Source organism: Lactuca saligna, chromosome 4 (genome assembly GCF_052625555.1).
Source record: "Lactuca saligna cultivar CGN05327 chromosome 4, ASM5262555v1, whole genome shotgun sequence".
In the NCBI taxonomy this organism is placed as follows: Eukaryota; Viridiplantae; Streptophyta; class Magnoliopsida; order Asterales; family Asteraceae; genus Lactuca; species Lactuca saligna.
In genome coordinates, this window is record NC_136420.1 from 329,064,943 (window position 1) to 329,074,264 (window position 9,322).

Here is a 9,322-nt window from a genome sequence, read left to right on the forward strand (position 1 = left end):
AATCAGATAGTAACACAGGTAGTGCTACTGATATACCAACTGGCATAGCAACTAGCATGCATAACTAGCTCATACTCAACATAATACCAACTACAATGATATCATATCCAATAGGCCAACATTGGTGCCTTCGACCCCTTAGTATAGAGAGGATAAATCACCCCATAACTATTGAACTAAAGTGATAAGCTCAAACTCTCGAATCACCGCCACAAACTCTACCACCTATATTTACCATAAAGCCATTCCATAAGTTTCCAATTTACCAAAATACCCCCAAAAGTCGATTAGTCCATCCTTGGTCAAAGTCAAAATCAATGATCAAGGTCAACAGTCCATGTTGACCCACTTCGTCGAGTGCATCTCACTGACTCGTCGAGTCCTTCCAAAACTCAAGAAGTCGTGAAAACCCCTAGTTGACTCATCGAGTTTCTAGATAACTCGTCGAGTCCATATGTGTTCACTAGTCGAGAGAACCCTAACTGACTCGTCGAGTCATCTTGCAAACTCTTCGAGTTCATGCAGAACCTTCAACAACTAATCTTCATCAGACTCGCTGAGTTGGCCATGCAACTCGTCGAGTCTCTTCAGTCCTTTCTCCATTCAGATGATTCTAAGCCACCCTAAAGCTCTATATTGCAGATCTATGCTCCTAAGGCATACTTCCTACGTAAAGTTGCAAACTTTACATACATGCAAGGTGCTAATGGCCCAAATCAAGCTAAAGAAGAGGTTCTAGGTAAGGAAAATGCATTATATTGCTAAAGGCTGAAACTTTATGACTATAAGGACCAAGAAGAGCCTAGATCTGAAGTTGCAACTTCAGATCATGGCCCAACACCCGATATGAAACACCAACATACTAAAATGGCCCCAAAACGCAAATATAGAAAGATCTAGCTAAAAGGAGATCAATGTGACAACTTGTTACCTTCAAGTGATGCTAAACTGGAGTAGAATTTAGATCCACAACCATTCCTTGCCTTAAACTTCTTGATCTTCAAGCTCCTTTCACCAAGATCTTCCTTCCAAGCTTAACAACACACAAATATGGAGAGAAAATATGATTTTGGGTTTCTGAGTTTAAAGGGTGCTGTAAGGGAGGCTAATGACCCTTTAAATAGGGTGCAAAATCCTGGAAATTAGGGTTTCATTCTCCAGCTCCAACTCGTCTAGTCGTGTCCTCCTACTCGTAGAGTTGGTCACTTAAAACACGTGGCCAAATCAGTTCCTACTCGACGAGTCAGGGTATCCAACTCGTTGAGTCGACCTTTAAAAATGGAAATATAAGGCTGAAAAGTTATAGCTGAGAGTCGGGGTGTTACAATTCTCCCCCACTTGAACTAGACTTCATCCTCGAAGTCTGCTGTAGTGAACAACTCTGGATTATGTTGTTTCATCTCAGCCCCCGGCTCCCAAGTCCACTCAAACCCTTGTTGGTGTTCCCATTGTACCTTTACCAAAGGCATCTCCTTATTCTGTAGAACCTTCATTTTCCTCTCCAGTAAGACCACTGGCCTCTCTATGTAATTTAGGAGCTCATCGACCTGTATGCCCTCCAAGGACACTATTTTTGCCTTATCTAATACGCACTTTCGCAACTGTGAAACATGGAAAGTGTTGTGGATCTGACTAAACTCCTCTGGTTGCTCTAGTCTATATGCTACCTTGCCAACAATGGCAATGATCCTGAATGGTCTGATGTATCGGGGACCCAATTTCCCCCTATTCCTGAAGCGGATCACTCCCTTCCAGGGTGAGACCTTCAGGAGAACCATGTCACCGATCTGAAATGCCAACTCAGAGCAGCATTGGTCAGCGTAACTCTTCTGCCGTCTATATGCAGTCTGTAACCACTGCCTGACCTACTGAATCCTCTCAGTAATCTGTAAGCCCACTTCAGTCTGACCTATCACCCCATGGCCGACCTCCCCACCCCCTAACAGACTTAGGTGTGGCATCTCTGTCCATACAATAACTCATAAGTGCGGAGCGCTAATGCTGGAATGAATGTTGTTGTTGTAGGAGAACTCTGCCAAAGGTAGGTAGGAGTCCCAGCTCCCACCGAAATCAATAATGCAGGCTCTCAACATATCCTCGAGAGTTTGTATGGTCTGCTCACTCTGGCCAATAGTTTGCGGATGTAAGTTGTACTGAAGTGCAGTCAAGTGTCCAGTTCCTCGTGGAACTTCTACCAGAAATGGGAGGTGAACCGATCGTCACGATTTGAAACAATGGAGACCGATACCCCATGGCGTGCGACAATCTCACGGATATATAATTCGGCCAACTTCTCGGCCGATGAACTCTCCTATATCGCTCAAAAGTAGGCGCTCTTGGTCAATCAATCCATGATGACCCAACAAGTGTCAAAGCCCCTTGGCGTCCTCAAAAGCTTGGTGATAAAATCCATCGTGATATGTTCCCACTACCATATGAAAATCTCCAGGGGCTAGAGCTGATCATGCAGCCTCTGATGCTCGGCCTTGACCATCTGGTAGGTTAAGTACCTCTCAACATACCATACGATTTCCCCCTTCATGCCTGGCCACCAATAACTCAAACGCAAACCTAATACATCTTGGTGGCCCTCGGGTGAATAGAGAATCAAGAATTATGAGCCTCCTCCAATAAAGTCTACCTGACCCCACCAAATATCGGAAACCAGACCCGACTGTAGTGGGTCAATAGCCCTCGTCTATCCTACACAAACTAGGTGTTCTCACCCCTAATCTTCTTAAGCTTTCAATTCTCTTCACACATACCCTCAGCTTGAGCTTCTATGATCAAACCCACAAGCAGAGAATCCACTGAGATCCTCATACATTTTCCAGAGTGGAAGATCCAACTAACTTGCGGCTCAGAGCATCCACCACCACATTCACTTTACGTGGGTGGTAAAGGATCTCACAAACGTAGTCCTTGACTACATCCAGCCACCTATGCTGCCTCATGTTCAGGTTCGGCTGAACCATGATGTGTCTCAAACTCTTATGATCCATTTATATGGTATAACGGACCTCACATAGATAATGTATTCAAATCCTGAGAGCGAATACCACTGCCCCAAAATCCAGATCATGAGTAGGGATCTTATATCATGCAGCTTCAACTGCCACGATGCGTAGGCTATCACCCGTCCTCTGTGCATAAGGATCACTCCTATTCCCGTGATGGATGTATCACAGAACACTACAAAATTCTCAACTCCCTCCGAGAGTGTCAAGACTGGAGCCTCGCGTAGTCGCTGTGGGGGGGTCTTAAACGCCCTCTGTTGCTTGGGGCCCCACCGGAAATCCAGCCGCTTCCTCTTCAGACGAGTGAGGGGTACTACAATCTTGGAGAAATCTTATATGAATCTTCGGTAGTACCTTTCCAATCTTAGAATGCTCCTTATTTCTGAAGGAGATTTCAGAATCTCCCACTACATAACCACCTCGATTTTGGCCGGATCGACCAAAATCCTCTCCTGGTTAACGAGGTGTCAAAGGAATTGAACCTCTTGTAACCAAAACTCACATTTTAAGAACTTAGCATGAAGCTTTTCCCACCTCAAAACTCCTAATAACTCCCAAAGGTGCTCCTCGTGCTACTCTCAGGTATTGGAATATACCAAGATATCGTCTATGAATACGATGACTGAGTGATCGAGCATCGGTTTGCAGACCCAATTCATTAGGTCCATAAATGATACAAGCACGATGGTTAGCCTAAACGGCATCACCATGAACTCGTAATGTCCATAACAAGTTCGGAACGCGATCTTCTCCATGGCCTCCTCCCTAACCCTGACCGGATGATACCGGACCTCAGGTCTATCTTGGAGAACCAAGGTGACCCCTACAACTGATTAAAAATATCACCTATCCTCGGGAGTGGATAACAGTTCTTCACCGTCAACTTGTTTAACTCACGGTAATCAATGCACATCTGGTGTGAACCATCCTTCTTCCTGACGAAGAGAATCGGTGCTACCTATGGGGAACTGCTCGGACGTATGAATTGCTTGCCCAACAGTTCCTGCAGCTGTGATGACAGCTCCTGCATATCTGGTGGAGCCAACCGATACGACTTCTTGGCGATAGGGGCCGCACCTGGCACTAGGTCGATCCTAAACTCGACCTGACTCTCCGGAGGTACTCTGGGTAACTCCTTTGGAAATATGTGAGCAAACTCCCTGAACACTGGAGCCTCTGAAACTGAAATCTGATCCCTGACCTGCGTATCCACCACATATTCTAGATAACCCACACACCCCTGCTACATATGTGAGCAAACTCCTCTGGAAATATGTGAGCAAACTCCCTGACCATCCCACACCCCGCGGCTAGATACAGTGGGATCTGCAGGACTACGGGTGAAACAATGTCATACCTTTTCGACGTACGAAAAACATCGTGTATTTATACTAGGTTGATCAAGCATGGTAGCAACTCTATCACATTTTCATATAAATTAACCAACCAGGTTATAAGATGGTAAGCTAACATTTGAGTATCATTCATTAGTACAAACATTTTATTTGCATTACTATAAGAGAACAAACAACAAACGATACAATCTTGGTAGAAGACTACATTTTTCATTATAAACAGAAAATATAGGATTTTCTAGCAAAGCAAACAAACCTTTTATGATACAACCAAAACCCGTTTTATGAAGTAAATACCACATAATGACACTAATCTGCTTATGAACTCAACAGCTTAAATGCTGATCTACACTTTTAAAATAACTTGTATCCTCAATTCACTAGTAGACAGGTACATATGGCCAAGTTTTGTGAAGACGGAGCTTATTCAATACTCGTCTTATTCTTTTGCTAATGCGTTCATTTTTTGTGTCATTAAAACTTTACAAAGAACACATGTATTAACTATACTATTTAATGCAAGTGATGTTTTAGCTTAATTTACTATGTTGCATTGTTATGATACTGTACATGACGTCCTCCACCCTAGAATGATTCCGCTGTTCCGGTTTTAGGCTGTGACATCAGTTGAATGATCTAAGTGATTCACGACTTCCACCTAAAACACCAATATTGTGACTCCAATTTTGCTACTATGAATTTGCAAAGTACAAATACTTCTAGGTGTCATTAAAGAGTGGTAAAAACATTGCCAATTCTACCAATACGCCTCTTGATTCTTATGTGATACTTGATCCAGGAACAACATAAAGCCAATAACACTCCAGTTCTTGTACATCGGGTATGCACGGAAATCACGTGTTACACAACCATCTAGAAAGACCATGCAACTCACAACCGATATGGCTTAAGATCTTTCAAATTTTTAGCCTTGCAAGGTTCTACCCATAACACTATTATACACCACAAAAGAAATCATACATTAACATCGCATGCTATTCATACAACCTCCACTAACAATAAAGCATGTAATACAATTCATCATACTGTCAACCTTTTATAACATATCACTACCAATTCTTTAAACATCATAACGACATGTAATTAAAATTAACACATAGCATGTATAACACCAAATCAATCAATTCCAAGTCATAACCAAACACAAGAAGCATACAACATATATATCAAACAATTACACAAGCACTCTCAAATCCAACATAACCCTAATTTGCATAAATAATCTGTTTATGGGGTATAGCTTTCATTTATGCACTAAATTTAAGAAAATTATCAACTCACTCCAAAAAAGTTAGCTTGTCATATACATCAAATTCATCAAAATGAAAGCATCACAGAAAATAACTCATAATATGGCAATAGCACAAAGCATATGGTCGCATCACAAATAACATATCATTATAAAGCTCAATAATGACAAGGTCATCCTAATGTGAATCAAAACACCATTTACGAATTGCATGTTTCAATAATGCACCTTAGTGAGTAAAACTACGGCTCACCTCGAGTAGAAGAGTGAACCTCTATGTATAGTGTGGAAACTCAATCAAACTAGGTGACCTTGAAACACTCATAAAATAGTAATCAAGAAAAAAAATGGCTATTATATACCCAAAACATAGAGACAAACTTCTACACTAAATTTATAGATTGTGACCCGAAACAACCGCTTCATTAAGGTCATTTTAACATAACCAAAGCCTGAACCAATTTTAATCTTTTTTTCCATATTTCAGTATTTTAGTCTTTTAGATTTATAGGAACCACTTGTAAAAGTCCAAATGATTTTTCTACAATTTACTATGTATTCTTTGTTTTATAGAACCGTGTTCCTATCTATGTTCTGTGTAGCACTTTTCTATGTGACTACCTTGTACTGTAAGTACTTTTAGTTAGGTCTTTATGTTATCAAAGACTTTTCTACTCCAGATGTGATGTAAGACCTATTACAAGGTCAACTTCCCCAAACTTATTACATCTTAAACATCGATGATATTGACAGTCGGCTAACTTCCATGTCACTCTTTGTTCAAACGCTTTCATCATACCATCATTGGAGTCTATCGGCAACTTGCTTTAGTCAAGTCATTGGACTATAGTAAGTTAACTCCGGAACCATTTTCAAGTCTCTTTCAGTGGTTGGATAATACTATCCACCAACCTATAATACCTAGGCTTGAATGACAAACGTCTAGAGCCCATTCTACGAACTTAGTTCTACTCTTTACTACGACTGCAGCATGGGGATGTAGGTCAAACCTTCGTGAACACACTTCTATTCCATACTAGGACTGCATCATAGGGATGTAGGTCAACCCTTCAATAACATACTCTTACTCCTCCATTGAACGATCGAAGTTCATCTAGGGTCAATAGTAACCTTTACTAGGAATTCTAGTTCATCAACAAGGATTCGTAAGAAGATTATTATTATAAATTTCCTCATTTATACATTCCCGAGTTATATATAATGAAGACTTGGTAGACAATAGAATGTGAGATTTCTAATTTAGTTTCTTTTCCTCATTGAGATGTGGGACTGAATAGAATCACACATTTTATTATCCGCCCAATCTTGATTATATCATAACGTGTATAAGCTAAGTTTTCATGTATAATAACTCATCTCTTAGTCAGAATCAAACATATAAAGGCACAACCATAACAACTCACGAACTCCTCATCTTTCATATTACAGAATCATGTCGTCACCCAGAGATAGCCCACCGAGCAACGAAACCCCTATCTTCCATATCGATGCCACTACGTTACAAGTCGCGGTAACAGCTGCCATGACGGCTGCCGTGGCAGTTGTCCTTGCAAACCGCAGCGCTAACAACGCAAACAAGATTGACAAATGAATTGACAATCCCGATCGTGGTAATGGTCCAACAAGTCAACAAATAGTAACAGTCGCCAACACCCAAAACAACAACTCAGAGTTCAAGAAACGAAAACGTCAAGCCCAAGTAGAATGCAAGCGATTTCAAAGGCTTACCATGCGACAACAACAAGTGGCGACTCCTACCACCTCCGTACCAGCCAAGCGTTATGAAGGAACAGTCCTGAAGTGTAACAAGTGTAGCTATCATCATAATGGAGCCTGCTAAGTATTGCAATGTACCAATTGCAATAGATTAGGGCACATTGCTCGTTTCTATAGATCCACCTTCACCACCGGAGCCAACCAGGCTTGCTATAGTTGTGGAGAGACAGGACACTATCACAGGAGTTGCCCAAAGGTAAAGATCAATGAAAGCACCCACGTCCATATAACTCCAACCCGACACACCACTTCCACCACCGATGCTAGTACCATCCCGATATGTCACCAATGCGGTGAGATTGGACACCTCAAAAAGGATTGTCCAATAACAAAGAACTCCGGTTCAAACGGGAGAATACTAAGAATCCCTGCCGCATGAGAGACCACTCCGGATCCACATAAATGTAATTAAGGCGCTTCGTTGAAATATACCCATAAAACATGTTTAAAACTAGTGCAACTCGAGTCTTATCTTTTGCGAGATCCCATCAGTAAGGGACCCTCGTGCTGCGTATACTTGTCTTTTGTACTATACTTTGTTCGCAACACTATTCTTGTAGTTACTCTAAAGTACAGTAACTCTATTAAAAGTTGCACTATTGTTTTGTCTGTAACGCCTTTATGTTCAAATCTAGTATCTTTACTTTCAAGTTTGTCCAATATTATCATATGACTTGAGTCCATTTGATCCTCGCAATACCAGTTCGTGCGCACACCTCCTTCTCCAAAATCGCCTTTCTAGCGAAGCCGTCATTCTAGAACTCTGAAGTACTCATGCATAGAGTACCTCATGTTTCATAGCCTTCTTGAAGAAACCTCAGCAAACCTCCCCGAGGTACCACTCGTACAGTACATCAAGTTCAATCCAAAGACCCATACGGTTGATCTATCACTGAAGAATGTATACAAAGGGGTGGTATATAATCAAGGTTCTACACTTTTAGAATTGATGATTTCACTTTAACTCTTTTCCTCGTTGGGATGTGAGGTTAAATGGGAAGCATTTATTCGACTACCTTTTCATTCTTAATTTCATACAACTCGTATATACGAGACTGCGATTGATGAACCATGTATGACTTCTAATATGAACTTCAGGACAGAGACTGCCCAAGATTACAAGTGCTCTCATCGTCATGCGAACAAACTTAGAACCCAATACAACTCCTGTAACCCGATCGCCCTACAGTCTCACGCCAATGGAGATACAAGAATCGTCCAGACAGCTTAACGACTACTCATTGAAAGAATGAGAAGACCAAGCTCCTCACCTTTGAGAGCTCCAGTCTTATTCATCAAGAAGACAGACTTCAGTGGGTGCGATCATACTAGCACTAATGCATCGGATTCCATCAGAACTCTGCAGTTAAACGTGCTAAGGCGAGAGAAGTACTATGATGGGTAACACCTTGGGAAGTCCTAGTAGCGCAGACCTCGATAGGACTTCCATTAGAAATCATTTCCTTCTACCTCACATAGATGAATTGGTTGATCAACCTCAAGGAATGAAGTGCATTTCAGAAGTGGACCCAAGATCCGAATATCACCAGTTGCGATTGTTAGTGAAGGATGTTCCGAGGACAATCTTCCAAACTCGATACGGACACTACGAGTCCATAGTGATATACTTCGGATAGGACCAATATGCCCATAATATTCATGAACATAATGAGTAGGTTACTTAGATTAGTTCATCATTGTCCTTGTAAATGACTTACTTATCTACTCTCGTAGTAAGAAGGAAATCATAAAGAGCATCTACAAAAAACCATGGAAACACTACGATCAGGGAAGCGTTGCGAAAAGTTATCTGAATACAAGTTTTAGATTTGAAGAGTCGAATTCCTAAGACACATTACCAGTAATGTGGGAATTCTTGGGGA

At 41.3% G+C, this 9,322-nt stretch overlaps 1 pseudogene; it reads left to right on the forward strand.

The window, feature by feature from the left end:
• Positions 1 to 8,754: 8,754 nt before the first annotated feature.
• LOC145044755 (5S ribosomal RNA) lies at positions 8,755 to 8,873 on the forward strand (annotated as a pseudogene).
• The last annotated feature ends 449 nt before the right edge of the window (positions 8,874 to 9,322 follow it).